Source organism: Aegilops tauschii, chromosome 1 (assembly GCF_002575655.3).
Source record: "Aegilops tauschii subsp. strangulata cultivar AL8/78 chromosome 1, Aet v6.0, whole genome shotgun sequence".
Classification (NCBI taxonomy): Eukaryota; Viridiplantae; Streptophyta; class Magnoliopsida; order Poales; family Poaceae; genus Aegilops; species Aegilops tauschii.
In genome coordinates, this window is record NC_053035.3 from 193,080,257 (window position 1) to 193,096,835 (window position 16,579).

Sequence of the window (16,579 nt, forward strand, 5' to 3'; positions counted from 1 at the left end):
ATGTAGAATTATTCTGCAAAGCATAAAGGAGTGTTTGAAAGGAGTTTTTCAAAGAAAGACCTCGGTGAAGCTGCTTACATATTGAGCATCAAGATCTATAGAGATAGATCAAGACGCTTGATAAGTTTTTTCAATGAGTACATACCTTAACAAGATTTTGAAGTAGTTCAAAATACAACAGTCAAAGAAAGAGTTCTTGCCTGTGTTACAAGGTATGAAATTGAGTAAGACTCAAAGCCCGACCACGGCAGAAGATAGAACGAGAATGAAAGTCATTTTCTATGCCTTGGCCATAGGTTCTATAAAGTATGCCATGTTGTGTACCAAATCTATTGTATACCCTACACTGATTTTGGCAAGGGAGTACAATAGTGATCTAGGAGTAGATCACTGGACAGCGGTCAAAATTATCCTTAGTGGAATAAGGAAATGTTTCTCGATTATGGAAGTGACAAAACGTTCGTCGTAAAGGGTTACGTCGATGCAAGTTTTGACACTAATCTAGATGACTCTAAAGTCTCGGTCTAGATACATATTGAAAGTGGGAGCAATTAGCTAGAGTAGCTCCGTGCAGAGCATTGTAGACATAGAGATTTGCAAAATACTTACGGATCTGAATGTGACAGACCCGTTGACTAAAATTATCTCACAATCAAAACATGATCACACCTTAGTACTCTTTGGGTGTTAATCACATAGCGATGTGAACTAGATTATTGACTCTAGTAAACCCTTTGAGTGTTAGTCACATAGAGATGTGAACTATGGGTGTTAATCACATGGTGATGTGAATTATTGATGTTAAATCACATGGCGATGTGAACTAGATTATTGACTCTAGTGCAAGTGGGAGACTGAAGGAAATATGCCCTAGAGGCAATAATAAAGTATTATTTATTTCCTTGTATCATGATAAATGTTTATTATTCATGCTAGAATTGTATTAACCGGAAACATAATACATGTGTGAATATATAGACAAACAGAGTGTCACTAGTATGCCTCTACTTGACTAGCTCGTTAATCAAAGATGGTTATGTTTCCTAACCATAGACATAAGTTGTTATTTGATTAACGAGATCACCTCATTAGGAGAATGACGTGATTGACTTGACCCATTCCGTTAGCTTAGCACTCGATCGTTTAGTATGTTGCTATTGCTTTCTTCATGACTTATACATGTTCCTATGACTATGAGATTATGCAACTCCCGTTTACCGGAGGAACACTTTGTGTGCTACCAAACGTCACAACGTAAATGGGTGATTATAAAGGTGCTCTACAGGTGTCTCCAAAGGTACTTGTTGGGTTGGCGTATTTCGAGATTAGGATTTGTCACTCCAATTGTCGGAGAGGTATCTCTGGGCCCACTCGGTAATGCACATCACTATAAGCCTTGCAAGCATTGTGACTAATGAGTTAGTTGCGGGATGATGTGTTACGGAACGAGTAAAGAGACTTGCCGGTAATGAGATTGAACTAGGTATCGAGATACCGACGATCAAATCTCGGACAAGTAACATACCGGTGACAAAGGGAACAACATATGTTGTTATGCGGTCTGACCGATAAAGATCTTCGTAGAATATGTGGGAGCCAATATGGGCATCCACGTTCCGCTATTGGTTATTGACCGGAGACGTGTCTCGGTCATGTCTACATAGTTCTCGAACCCGTAGGGTCCGCACGCTTAACGTTACGATGACAGTTTTATTGAGTTTTGATGTACCGAAGGAGTTCGGAGTCCCGGATGAGATCGGGGACATGACGAGGAGTCTCGAAATGGTCGAGACGTAAAGATCGATATATTGGACGACTATATTCGGACTTCGGAAAGGTTCCGAGTGATTCGGGTATTTTTCGGAGTACCGGAGAGTTACGGGAATACGTATTGGGCCTTATTGGGCCATACGGGAAAGAAGGAAAAGGGCCTCAAGGGTGGCCGCACCCCTCCCCTTGGTCTGGTCCGAATTGGACTAGGGAAGGGGGGCGCCGATAATTGCTAGGCGCGGACGAGCTCGCGCGCTCCCGGAATCTCCATGCGTTCGATCAGCTGGAGGCGCGAGGTGCCCGCTGTATTGTACGTGACGGGTGAGGACAGTTAATGTGCGTACGTAACGGGCAAGAGACGTTGGTGGCGCAGGCGGTAGACGAGGATTTCACGGTGTTTATGTAACGCGTCGTTTGTCTACTGTTCTGGACTTGTGTGTACCGGAAGTACGAGATGGCCTGTAACGGTGAGGTACAGTAAGTAGTTGGCCGGCCCGCTGGATGTATTTAACGCAATCCACGGGTGCTTCTGGATCTGGTCCCCATTTGATCCCCAAATCGCAAGATCAAACCCTAGACTCGCCCCACAGTTTCTTCTAGGTCGTCCCAAATCGGAGAAGATAGAAGCCTAGGTATCGAAGATGGCAGATCCAGTAGCGGATCCAGCTGCTCTGCCAATCGTGCCTTGTCCGGATTGCGGCAGGAACGTGGTGACCTACGTTGCTAGGCGCGGGCAGAACGCCGGTCAGCGTTTCTACAAGTGCCGGAACCACAACGTAAGTCAAGTTTCTTGGATTGGGTATGGGTGTTTTTTGAGATGTTTAGCTTGGTAGATTATCACGAGGTCCGTGTTCTTGTGGATCCATTGCAGCCTTCAGCGGGCGGATGCGATTTCTACAGGTGGCAGCAAGGCTATGCGGCGCATCTCGCCAATCTTGAAGGAGGAGAAGCTGCTGTGGGTCAAATCGGTCCGGGTCAGATGCAGGGTGGGCAAGCGGTCCAAGCTCAAGTTGTGCAGGCGCTTCACGGCCAGCCGGTGCAGCAAAATGGGCCGCCGGAGGCGTCGCAGCTGCATCGTTTGCAAGTGCTGTCGCAGGATATATGCTCGCGGCTGCTCCAGTTGCCGGTCGGCAGGGTGTGACAGTCGCCGACGCCGCGTCCATCAACCTGGTCGTATCAGTAGCAAACCTGGTAATTGGGGTGGCAATTCTGCTGTTGCTTGTGGCAGATGTTGTCCTGCGCGTGGTTAATTAGGCGATGTGGCCGTTCTTATGTGGCCGAGATGGCAGCATGGTTAAGTAGGATTAGGCTTAGTGTTATGTAATAGTACATTATGATTTTGTAGTTGGTCGAAGCGTGGACGCCAAGTGTGAGTGACGATGTAACCATGTAGTGCTAAGTGTGGACGAGCTGTAGATGTAATGTCGTGTTATCTAAATGCTATGGATGAACTGATGGTTTGATGCCTACGGTGTGTGAATTACGTCGTTTTTTATTCTGTCAGAATGGGAGTTAGGAGAGAAGGCTTTTTAGAATGAATGTCATTTTTTCTTTTTTGGATTTTAAGTCGTGTTTTTTAGGAGCTGGCGTGCATGTCTGAAACGGATGGTCACCAAGAAGGTTAACCATTGTTTGTATGCAGATATTCAGGCATAAATGTTTTTATCCCTTTTGTGTTGTATTCATTTAGTATTTACCCTTATTCATGCATGGCAAAGATATATTTTTAAAATACAAGCTTAATATTTTTTATATGTGTGCACAATTTTTTATATGCATATTTTTTTAGTATGGTTTTGAAATGCCCGATAAAGATTTTTTTGAAAATAAAAGAATTACATCTTTTATATTTATGGTCAACATTTTTATAAACACAGTTAAATTTTTTAAAACAGAAGTGTTGTTTTTTTATGGGTAGTCATTCTTTTTTTAACGCATTTACATTTTTTTATAGTGGATGACAACATTTTTTGAATAATTGTTTTCACCATTTTTCAAATGCTTGCTAATTCTTATAAGTAATAATTAACCCCTTTCACACATGCTTTATATAATTGGTATACACTCTTAGGGAAGAGAAACATTTTATTTATACACTTTGAACATTCCTTGCAAATGCTGATTATTTTTTCTGACATGGTTACCACCTGTTTATTCGCAACTTTCTACATTTCTCAAATGATTGATTATCCTTTTGTTATACTTTATTTTCGATTTTTATGCAGAAAAATTATACTATCAGATGCTTGCTTAACATTTGTCAAGCACAAGTTTTTTTGTTTTTTAATATCCGGTCAGTAATATTCACGCATAGGAGGTGAAACAAGCGTGTAACAGTAGTACTCCTCGTCCCTCACGGTTATTGGGTTGTCCGTTCATGTGGGCTGGCCCGTCGTTCGTAGACTGGCCTGGCTCGTGCACCCCTTGGCATCGAAATCGCCCGGAGCCTTGTCGGATGTGCTCGACCACCTACGCCCTTATCCGCATCTGAATGGCTATCCAGTCAGAGACGCCACAGCCGGAGCTTCAGTTCAAAGAAAGGTCGCTGGATCTGGATCTCGTGAAGCAGGTATCTGCTCCGTCGGCTCTGAAGGTAGGATTGCAGTAGCTGCTCGGGTGCTGCCCTTGGCGCCTCGCCGCGCGGGTATTCGCTGGTACGTTTTTCATGGCGTCAGATCTAATTTCGGTTGTGGCATGTAGTTTTGCATATAGATTTTGTAGCTTGGAATTGAGGAGTAGATCCATGTCGTGATTCAGTTGCAATATTGTAGATGGACGAAGAGTTTGAGGACCAAGATTTTTCTGATGGAGCGGTGGGTGAGGGAGAGCCTGAACTTGATTGGACAGAAGAACATCAGCCAGTTATTACTTCTCGGTTGTCAGTTAAGCGTGTTGTAGAGATGGTCGCAAAATTTGACGAATACAAGAGATGGCTTGTAACCGAAATTGGTTTTGGTGGAATCCTGAAGATCCCAATGCTTGTCAAGTTGGATCTGAGGATGAGTGCTTGGGTTATGAGGAAGGTAAATGCTCGGTGTCGTGTAATCGTCATTGATAATGACAATATGATTGGTTTCACAACAGAAGATTTCCACAAGGTTTTTGGCATCCCATGCGGTAATCGAGATGTGGGTGGCAGGGATGCACAAATTTCTCAGTCTGCAATCAATTTCATCAAGCAGTCAATTGGGATGGACAGTACAGTCGCTCATAATCTGAAGGCGGCTGAAAGTTTCTTAAGTAGAGATATTTCAGAGGATTCGAGTAAAATTGAAAAGGATTGTTTTCAAATTGCATTCGTCATCTTTGTCATGGGCTATTTGATAGCACCGTGTACCAAGCATGACACCATGACGATCGATTTCTGGGGTGCTCTGGCCAATCCGGAATTGATCCCACAGTTCAATTGGTGTGAGTATGCTATGCAGAAATTGATGTCAGCTGTTGTGAAGTTGCAAAATGATTATCAAAGCAAAGCGGCAACGGTTCATATGTTTGCGTGCCACCTTTTTTTACAGGTGAACACATGTGTTAGTTTTTTATAGTTTGGGTGTGGATTTTCATGAAGCGATGTGTGTGTACTATTGAATTCTTGTCCCTTACTTGATTATAATCCATGGCAGTTTTTCTTGCTGGACAACATTGACCTTGGATTGTTCAATATGCCGCCATCTGAATTGCCCCGCGTGCAGTGTTTTGAACAGAAAAGGTTTCGGCAGATGATCATAATGGCTTATGGCATGAAACATGGGAAGTGGGGTTATGTCCCTGGAGGGGTATGTTTTTTGTAGTTGTTGGTCTAAAAATTCAGTTCGGTAGAGGTTGAGAAGTGATTGCGTTTGTCTATGTTTTTTTGTTCAATGCTTGTAGGTGCGGCCTGCGGAGCTAGTTATGTACACGCGGCCAGACATGATGCACCAAGGATGTATTGACTCCCATGCATCATCAGGTTCAGTGAAACAATCAGTTCCAAGGATGCCTAATAGAGTGGACCAATGGACTCCGGATTTGGGTGTGCATGCAACGACGGCACCAGCTGACTCTTTGGGTGATGTGAGGTCGGCATACCATTCACTTGGGCCAAGGGATTTTGCAAATCATTTGCGCCGGACTTGCTATGGCGATCCGGTAAGTTATGTTCATCTAATTAGGTGGGGTTGTGGGTGGGTAATGCAATGACTTTTTATTGTTGAAATTTTGATGGATATCGGTATTTAAGACAAGCATTGTGCATTCTGCAGGTCCTTGAAGAGCTGAGCCTGATGCTGAAGCAGCAGAATGCAAAGTGCACGCTGAGCATGTCGTTGCTGCGGAGTAGGATGCAGTCTGACATGCTTAGCTTTGCTGATAGAATTGTATTACTTGTGCGGGATCGTTGTAGGTGCTGTCAAGCGCGCGGGCTGTCAAAGTGTGTCACACTGGATGGATCTTCCAAGTGCTCTGATGGTATTTTTGTCCACTATATCTGAGTATACGAGTTTATTGAAAACAATCAGGATAGGATTGGTTACGGTTATTGTTTTTATGGATGCAGATGCTCAGGCCATGCATTCAAGGGTGATCCCGATGGTTGCTCGGCGGCTCGAAATGTCGGATGATGAAGGTGCCGTAGGTGTGCATACATTGTGGAGGTCAGCCAGATAGGATGTATGTTAACTTTAATTCGTTCATGCAGGTGGTAGTTCAAGCAAGGCCCGTTTTGAACGTAATTCAGTGAAGAAGCCTCGGGTTGATTCTTGTGATGTGCGAGGTGATCAAATTTTTTTATGCGTCATATTCACCTCATGAAACTGTTGTTGGTGATGTTTAATTAAGTTGGTTCTTGTAGTTAACATGGTTTAATTCAGTCTGTTTTGTTTGCTGTGTTAGATATGACGTTGGGGTCATCACAGCAGCCAAATGATGCCCCTGTGTATGATAACCCAGTTGCGGAGGAACGGCAAATGGAAGAGAAGAATGTAGTATTAGACAGGATTATTCTATATGCTCGAGTAATTACGGACACAGTTAACTGTCTGTATGACATTGGAGAGGGCGAGCCCAATGTTGTTTATTTTGGGACCATGGTAGCTACGTTGCCGAAGAGGAAGTATGCTACCTCTGCAAGCTTTGCACGCAACCCATGGGTGAGTGGGTGTCTAGCTCAGCCCCCACCAATCCCCTTGGTGGATAAGTTCTATAACTGGGTATCTGGAAACAACGATTTTGACCTTGACAGGTATAATGTTGGTGTTCTTTTTTTGAAGTTCACGTCGTTAGTTAGATGGTTAAAGCAATTTTATAAATCGTGCTTATGTTTGTGCGATTTTATGCAGCATGTGGATTGAGCATAAAACTCCGCGGATGCTTCGGGTAAATGTTGTGTGTGTTCAGCAACAATTAATTGGGGGACATCCTCTTGATCATGAGGTGGCTGTGCTTGCAATCAGGAGGTTTAATCAGCTTGATGTTGGTGCACACGCTGTGAACCAGTATATGCTATGGAGGGAAGTACTTGAACCAGATTTCTCGGTCAGCATCCCCTTTTTCCTTGTTTTGTGTAGACATCTTGTAAATGTTTGCCAGGTTGCAATTGGCCATGAAACGTGTTTGTTTTTTTACTGTGTCTATAACAGACGCATGCTCTTGCTGGGGAGAAAGTTGTGCATATAAAAGCTATTCAGTTGCAATTTTCGCAGTCTCTTCATGATGTCACGGCATGTCAGACGGTAAGGTTTCGGCCAGTTTCTGTCAACTAGTTTGCAATTTCGTTAATGTGGAAAAGTATTATTCATGCAAGCGTTTGTTGGTTGCAGTTCTTTGTGCCAGCCATTCTTGACCATGGTTGGGCAGCATACATGTGGGATATGATTAGGAAGGAGATTCACATACTGGATCCTTTGTGTGCTCAAATAGTGGGAGCAGAGCAGCGACATACCACCCATCACGAGGTGGTGTCACAGATTCATAGTGTGCTATTTAGTTGCCTTAATGAGTTCTTTGCAAAATGGCACTGCACACCTGACAGATGGAACCGGAAGTTCCCAAACATAACCCGTGAAGTTTTTACAAGGTAAATGACACTTTGTGCCGGACATATTTTTCGCAGATTTTTTTACATGCTCGGCAGAGAGGTGATGCATGCACACTTCTGTATATGTGACAGGGATGAGTCTGGTATCTGCATGCTGCATGCGATCAGGCAGTACGATGGTGAAAAGATGATGTGGCCTCTAACGAAGGTAAGAGAATCTGTCATTTTTTTAATCTTCTCATATGATGTGCCTTTTTGTTGTATCTCAAGATAGATGTTTGTGTCGTTGCATGTGACAATGAAATGTGCAGAAAAATTTGGCCACTTTCCGAAAGACAACTATTTTTGAGCTTTTTTCCGTCTGCGAGATGAGCAGGGCAATATTGTGGGTGATGATGTCTTGCGTGCTGCTCTGGAAGGAGGCGAGGGATGAGGACATTTGTATTTGTGTAGGTCGCGTGGAATTTGCTTTAAAAATGGTGGATTGCTTTGATGTGGTGTCGTGGGCAGAGGATATCTAGTCATCTTGAATAAATGAACATAGGTTTAATTCGCGTGTAGTATGATATTTTAAATGTGTGGACGTATGACATGTATGGAGGCTGGTGCAGTAGTTTGTGTGGATTTGGTTGAGTTGGGTCTGTTTGAATATTTGTTTGTCTGGGATTTATTTTATGTGTATCAACGGAGAGGATACTATTATGAGTGGTTGGTAGCTGTTTCAATATCATTTTTAAGGTCTTAGCTCGAAGGTCTTCTGAAATGGCAATATCTCCTGCATGCGCTAATTGTGTGACGAATGAAATCATGCATCATTTTGTTTCAGATGCCTCTGTATTAAATATCTACACAAATTGACTTGATGAATTTATAACAAAAGAACCCTTTCCGTGTGTGTGACCATTTTTTTAGTCTCCTGTTGATTGCCACCAGTCCCCCTCTTTGCTTCGCTGCGTTGCGCATGCAATTAAAAAAACACGATGCGTCTAGATGGAAATGAGAAGGTCAAATTTCATTTGTTTCTTTTTTTATTTAACCTTTTGTCGGTGAACACTCATGCATTTTCAAGGGTCATGTTTTGATGAACGAGTAATTGTGCTTCCCGTTTCCCAAAAGGACTTTAGTTGCCTAGGCTCATTTTGTTTTGATTATGATGGTAATTCAATATGATGTGGAGTTACTGTTGACAGTTTTGTTATTTCAATCTAGGAGCATATAAAACTGTTCCAAGGTGCCATCATGGAAGTTTGTAGTCGTGCTCATATGTACAAATTCATGATCCATAGGTAGTTGCCAATGTTGCGTGTGTTTATGCATGAGTGTGAAATGGGCATGGGCATATATGTGAATGCGGATCCAGTGGTTTTGCACTACATTCCTTCTTTTTTAAATAGATTTTGGAGAAAAATATAAAGATGCACAATAGCAGATGTGTTAACATGACATAGGTAATATGTTGGTTATATTATCATATCGTGCATTTTCATAATTTTAAGCAAGAGAGCAAATTGATTATAATGGGTTATATCTAAGATAACATTTAGCATAGCAATTTTCTGGTATAGATAAGATAAGGCAAATTCATTGTACTGGAAGTGTCAACCAGATAATAGCATATCAGTTCAATGCAGCATAGTAGTCGATTACATGGCAGCAAGGCCAGATAGAAATACTTGTACTGGTAGTGCATAGATAGGTAGAGATAAGTCTTAAAGCAGAGAAGCATAGAGTGACTTAGTCATGGTGATACTATTAATCCCTCTGCACAGGAAAGCTTGTCCAAAGCTTGTAACTCAAACGGATGTAACATCAATTTGAGGGGCAAGCTTTTCAGCACAGAGGTAGTAGCCGCAACCCTATTGCATCGGTCATAGGTTTGATATTGGTTTGTTTTTTTGAAGCAAGCAACTCCTCCTAGTCCTGCTTCCGACCGCAGAGGTAGCTGGCCAATTCAGCCTTGTTGCCTTTCATCATCAGGACTTCATAAGCCATTTGTTTCCTCAGTTGTGCAATGATTTCCTAGGAAACATAGATGGAAAATGCTTGAAGATGATGTATAGTGACGTGAAATATAAAATGTTATTGAATATGTACTTTGCATACCTCAGTAGGAATTATTTGCAGGATATCTCCATCAAACTCCTTTATGTAGTGTAGCACATAGAATCCACTGTCAGCTCTACATTTGTTTTTGGATCTTTATTAGGTTACTAGGATTAGGAGCACATATATAGAAATGATGGGGGTATTGCATAGTGGACTGTACTTGCTGCAGCTGGGGTGCATGCCATAATTGCACTTGTAACTCCATGGAAATGTTGAAAAATGCCAGTTTGGATACCATTCACGAAGACGATTGAAAAAGGAATCTAGTATAAGTTCAGCCATATGCATATGTTTTATCTCCATACTCCCCTGTTCTGACATGGTCATAGTTGGGTCCATTATGAACATAGTTTTTTCAGCTATGTCAATTTGATAGAGGCACCATGAATTGTCGACAATGTGTACCACCATGAACTGAATGAGGAACATGGATTAGTTATATCAGTCTTTTATGTTTTTAGATTGTTTTATTGTGTAACATTCAGTTAGCAACAAGCAATGTATTGTTTTTTAGTGCTTACCTTTTTGCATTCTGCCAGGTTTGTTTCATTGAACATCCAGAAGAGTGTGTCTGTCTTGTGATGGTCCTGGCAGTTGATGGCTTGTTCCTGTAGGACACATTTTAACAGATGAATAACATTATGAGGTATGGATTAGGATGGAAGTGTCGCATATGAGAAATGTGTTGTGCTGAGACTCACCGCAAAGCTTGGAGGAAATAGCTTCCTCCACCGAGGAGTTCTGTATTTGTATAGTTTGCTGTCCTTCATGTCTAGCGCCAAAACACTTGCTGACATCCCGTTTGGTTTGAGGTCTTTATTTTCACCATAGTTCCGCAGGATTGACTGGCCAGTCATCTCCAGGTGGCAAGGGTCATCAATTGAAAGCCATTTCCTATTGTTAGCACACCATCAATTTCAGTTATATTTATATTACAATTGGGAGTGCAGACTCAAAGTTTGCAGGTACATTTCAAGATGCAAGATATAAAGAGATGAAGCTCTTTGGTAGCCTGCAACCAGAATTATTATTTTTCATGTGCACTTGTGGGTTTATTGTCAACGATAAAGATGCTTATCAGGTGAGAAGATGATGTGCTTTTTCAAAAGGTTCAGATGCGATGTTGAGCTGAGTAGTTGATGGCAGAGCTTATTTGCTGAAAAGTTATGAATGTATGTCAAGGAGTAATGCTCACATGGAACGTTCACTCAGCTTGAATTTTCTTATCTTCTTGTACCAGTTGTCCACATCAATGGGGGGATCTGTTGTTATCCTCAGAAATTTTGCTACGTGAATGTCTGGCTCTATTTTTGGAACTGATGAATTGTCTGCAATATATGTCAGGAGAAAATTTGAGTTAGACAATGACAGTACACAAAGAATAACAGCTTGCTTCTCGGTAGCAAAAACCATATGGATGATATGGTACATTGGTTTTCAGAAACAAGATTTTTTTTTGGATGGGATCATCATTTGGAAAGCAAGAGAAGTGTAGATGGGAATATGAAGGACATGGTGATGGATGGAATGTACCTTTATGCGCCGGGTCAATGCGAATACCAGTGATTACCACAGCTGTGTCAGCATCAATAGCTTCCAAAGATTTGATTTTAGGAGCCTTGACCTTTACGTGATCTGCACAGGTGTATGAACAATTTTTGAATCATTGCCAAATTGTATAACATATGTACAGGGCGAGCACGAGATTTTAAAATTTGACAAGTTAGATACAGGTAGGCTTGTTTCATCACATTTATGGTTCTAAAACAATTTTTTTATTGAAAGTTATGTGATTAGATAGAAGTTGCCATGCATTTGCTTGTCCCTCTGCTCCTTTTAGCTTTTTCACTAGGTGCAGCTGAATCAGCGCTATCAGATGTAGGCTGGCATGGGTCTGATGAGTTTTTGTTTGTCTTTGTTGGAGTTTCTGATTCTGCCGCGTCTACATTATCTCTGATAGCTGCAAGTTTGAAATTTTACGCAAGAGCGTTAAAGCAATGATCTATTTGAAATCATGATACGCTCATACAACATTCGTTCACACGTTCCTAAACATAATTGATGTGTTGTGTGTTCATACAGGAGAAGATGGTTAATGGATAGTAGCGACAATGTACCTTCATCGCGGAGCAGCGTGTGAGTAGGAGTCACTTCAACATTAGTAATGTCTCTAGCCTCCCCGGCAATTGTATGGTGAGCGCGACATATTATTTTTTGCAGCTGGAGTTTTTTTTGGTTGATCGGTTGGTACATCAATGCTACAGCGTAGAGTTTTACCTTGTGACAACAAGTCTATGCCATATGTTATTTTTTGTACGGAAGTTGCTGGGCTCATGTCCCACAATGGTTGATTCATTGCCAAAGTGCTTGCTGGAACTGGAAGAAGGATCATTGTAGTTTAGCATTTTGGAACATATCATGAATGAGAAGGCAGGCGACATGTACCTGTGTCCGTGGATGCACGTCCTGTTGTTGTAGTTTCCATAGGTTGCTGATTAGCTGCTGCAGAAATGACACGTGGTGTGCGTTGTCGTCGTTTGTAAGCTATCACGACAGCAGGATCTGATGGCCTTTTCATATTAGTCTGAGTTTGAGCTGATGGTGTACTACACATACTCTGGACTTGCCCTATAAGAAGGAGATTTATGCAAATTGAGTTATATGCTTGCAGGCTGAGGTAACCAAGCAACAAAAAATGTGTATCACTAATACCTTCCGTAGAAGTGCCAGCAACATCCTTTTAACCAACAGCATGCTTTGCCTGAGGTGCATGTTTCTTTGTTTTATAGTCAGGGGGTTGATCAACAGAAGCTGCTTCTGATGTTCTATGCCTCTTAGCGTCTACCATCATTACAATATTTGATCTCGGACGTTTCATTGTCCATGTTGGATTTCGAGTGACTTCAGTGATATACCTACGGCTCCTTAAATGATAAGGTGTCCGCGGACAATGAGCTGATATTGGCACACCTGCAGATATAGGAAGAGCGTGGACAGAATGTTTAGCCTGAACTGTGGCTTGTATCACAGAATGTTTAGTCTGAACTGCAGATTGGTACCTTTGTTGCTTGGCTCATTGTCGGGAGATATATCAGTGAAACGAAGCACACGAGGCGCAAGGGGCACCTTTGTTACAATGAGAGTTTCTGCTTCTCTAGGAATGGTAGGTGCTGGCAATCTAGCTTCAGGAGTCTTGTCAACACATGGAGGTTGTTGATCTGTTGATGGGATGACAAACATTAGACATAATGCGAGCGCTGAGTTGTCATTTTAAAAAGGAAAAGGGTATGTTATGTTAAGTACATGGTTGAGAGACTGATTTAGCCATCTGTACAAGAGTGCGTGCGCATGCATTTGCAAATGGCGATCCTTGAGGGAGCTCTGTCTGCAGGGCTGTATCAACAAGCATGAAGTTTAGATATTCTGCTGCTGTTGGTACAATGACAAAGCTAATCACAGGAAATTTTCCATGACTCACGTGTTACGAATCTTGGGGTGGAATTTGTTTTTTGTAATTCAGAGCCAGTGCAGTCCTGTTTCTCCCTGCGTGCCTTTGCTAATTGTTCTTCATGGGTCTGTGTTGAAGCTTGCACCAACTGCCCTGCTGATGTAGCTGGAAGAAGCAAGGGGGCAGATATAATCAAGTGGTTAGTAATTTTTTAGCGGTGGTAATGAAATGGAGGAAAAAGGAGTGAGATTTTGTCAGGAACGAACATTGAGTAACCACAACAGCTTTTGTAGCGCCGACCAAGGGGCTTGGAGTTAGCCGGACACGTTGTGTGCTCAACCGTGTTTTTTCTGTAGCGGCAATCAAGGCCATGAACTCATCATACATCAGAGAAGCAGCTTCCTCGAGATCGCCACAAATACGATTAATGAGAGTTTTGCAATGCTCTTGGTGTTCAGCAGACAACACCTCATCAGGAGGGCAGTGATTTTCAGCAAAATGCAACACAGCGCTCCGCATCCGAGTGCAGACTATAAAAGTGATGTAGTGACGGGCAGCAGTCTTGACTGTCTGAATTGGAATCATGGACCCCTGGAGCAGGATTGGATGGATATACCACGACCCTTCAGAGGCCCTTGTTAAAGGTTTTGTCTGTTTGTGCAGCAATTTTAGTTAGATATCGCTCCTAATGTAATAGATTGATCAGTTTTGAAATGATAGGATTAGGCACTCACCTTCAATCTTTTGTCTGGATCCCTTGCTATAGTAAATATGTCCTTCAAGGTGTCATTGCTATATGTAGATATGCGTGGCCAGATACTGGCTGTCATGTTGGTTTCAAAATCAATCCATTCCGCAAAGAACACCTGAAGGAGATGAGGACAAGAAGTACCTTTTTGCATTAGCTTTTTGCATCTACTTTTTGGTAATCATGGACAAGGATGAAAAGGACACAATCATAAAGAGCTTTTTCCAATTATTCCATACCTGAAGACATAGTTGAAATCCTCCCATTGGGCACGCCCCTATTTTGCTTTTGTTTTTGTAGTGAAGCTGCACATCTTTTGCGTTCTGCATGATGTGGTCAATGATGAACTTCCCCCAGTTAAATGAACCGATTTTATCTGGCTTAATGACGCAGTGAAGCACCTCGTCAGGCACTAACCCACAGCTGGCTTGCGGCGCAATCATCGTTGCACACACAAGGAGAGTGTAGCCGACATTTGTTGCGTCCAAGTGCTTTTTATTTGTGGAACGCGGATCTATGTTCCTAAGTACTGTCACCACCTCCTTAACCTGGATTTTCCCTCTTTTGGCCCTTCCCTCTGCCACCCGATCTATCCCAAGTAATTCTAGAACAGCAGCCCGATTTGTATTGATCTCGCTTTGCAGGGTTTCTGATACTAATGGGATGGGCTTAGATCCTGACTTTATCCCCGTAACAAACTCTATAGCTGCTTCATTTAGGGGTCTATTCTGGCCATCTGGGAATGTCATGGTTTTTTTATCTGTATCGATGTTCATAAGCAAACTCCAGTACATCTTGTTGTCTCCTCCACCGGATGCACGAGTCGTTAACAGGGATGCTAGTCCAGTTGGTTTCACCTGTTCGTACATCATGGGCGAGAGGGTGCCGACGTACGCCGTCGTGAAGCCGCATCGAACATTGGGGATGTCATCAGCGTCAGAGCCTTGCAAGCCCGTTGGCTTGTGCGGGCCGCTCCCCTTCCTCCTTGGAACTTCGGCCACCAATGCGTCCGATGCGGCTCGATCTGGGTCGGCGCCGTCGCCCTCTTCCAGCGGGGGCATCGTGTTGCTAGCACGTACGGACGAGCTACCAGCTGCATGCAAACACGCCGTAAAAAATGCAATTAGATGCGAGATTAGATGCAAGCTACAGTGCTACAACGCAAGATCCATCTCAGAGACAGAGAAGAAGAATGCGGAAGCGAAGACATGTACCTCGCTCGATGGAGCTTCACGCTCCGCTGAGCTTTCTGATTCGGTCAGCGGCGTCGAGTCGCGTGTATTGCCGCCGTTGCACTGAGGGGCGGGAAGGAGCGCTGTGAGGAGCGCGGAGGGGGTATTGAGGAAGAAGAAAGAAGATGTGGCCTGCATTGCTAGATGCTCCTAGCAGAGCGTTTAGATAAGGCAAGGGCTGGATGCCGGAAGCGAGGCACGCCCGCATGCACAGTGTTCAGTTTCACGGGGCCCAGCATCAGCGACGTAACCACTGCACGGTCTCATGGGTTCGGACCAAATTCAACGCACCCGCTTTTTGTTGCCTTACCTCATTTGTATCGACGACGCGGGCTAGAGACAGGGGAAAATAAGGCAAAGGTGGGCACGTGGCGAAGCGTATCTGAGAAGAAGCGCGTGCGTTCGACACGCATCCCGGGCTGGGCCAAGCTAGATGAATTGCAGTTGTGGGTTGGTCGGCTGAAATAATGCCGTTCGTTTCCCAAAAGTGCTACTGTATCTCACTGGTCTAGATTTGGCTGTAATAATGTTGCATGCGAGTACTAAGGTAGAAGTTAATATATACAATCGGGAGAATAAACTTACAGAAAAATAAACTTCCATTCTGAAAATACAGAGCACAAAACTTGTTCAGTCCACAATTAAGTTAGAAGATTTGTGGCACACAGCGACAAATGTTGTGTCTTCTTACAGAGAGTTATGATCTATTGGCTGCAAAGCCCTCAACATCGTGGATCCCATGACTTCAAACCAAAGCACTAATTCTATTTGTGTCTATATCAGTGTTGGCAGCAATATGGAGAACAACTTTTGGGTTGTTGCAGGTGTTTCTCCTATGGCCACCGACGCCGCAATTTGAGCATTTTGCCTCCTTCCTTTCCTTCTGAGGAAGATCACCTCTCTGCGGACAAGTTGTGCTCTTGTGTCCAGGTTCGCGGCATATGCTGCAGAAACGAGTGCGCTTGCTTGTGCTGCACTTCTCAACATCTTCACCGGTTTTGCACTGTTTTAACCTTTTTCTTTTTGCACCCCGATCATCGTATGCAGGTTTATCTCTGCTGTTGGTAGGTCGTCCAGCTTTCCTTTTACGCTCTGGTGCTTTCAAGCCTACAAAATCACCAATAGCACTGCCTTCTGCATCACTTGTATTGCTGTTCGTGTATGCGATTGCTGGAACGGCTTCCTTGTCTTTAAGTTGCATCCGCTGAGTTCTGTCCTCCAATCCCATGCCATCACGGACAGCAGCTACAGCAGTTAGCTTA

General features: G+C 43.2%; 1 long non-coding RNA gene across 1 annotated transcript; it reads left to right on the forward strand.

Moving 5' to 3' along the window:
* Positions 1 to 2,243: 2,243 nt before the first annotated feature.
* On the forward strand, positions 2,244 to 3,233 carry LOC120974842 (uncharacterized). The gene is made up of 2 exons (XR_012205130.1): positions 2,244 to 2,546; positions 2,642 to 3,233. It is a non-coding gene; the product is annotated as an uncharacterized lncRNA (long non-coding RNA).
* The last annotated feature ends 13,346 nt before the right edge of the window (positions 3,234 to 16,579 follow it).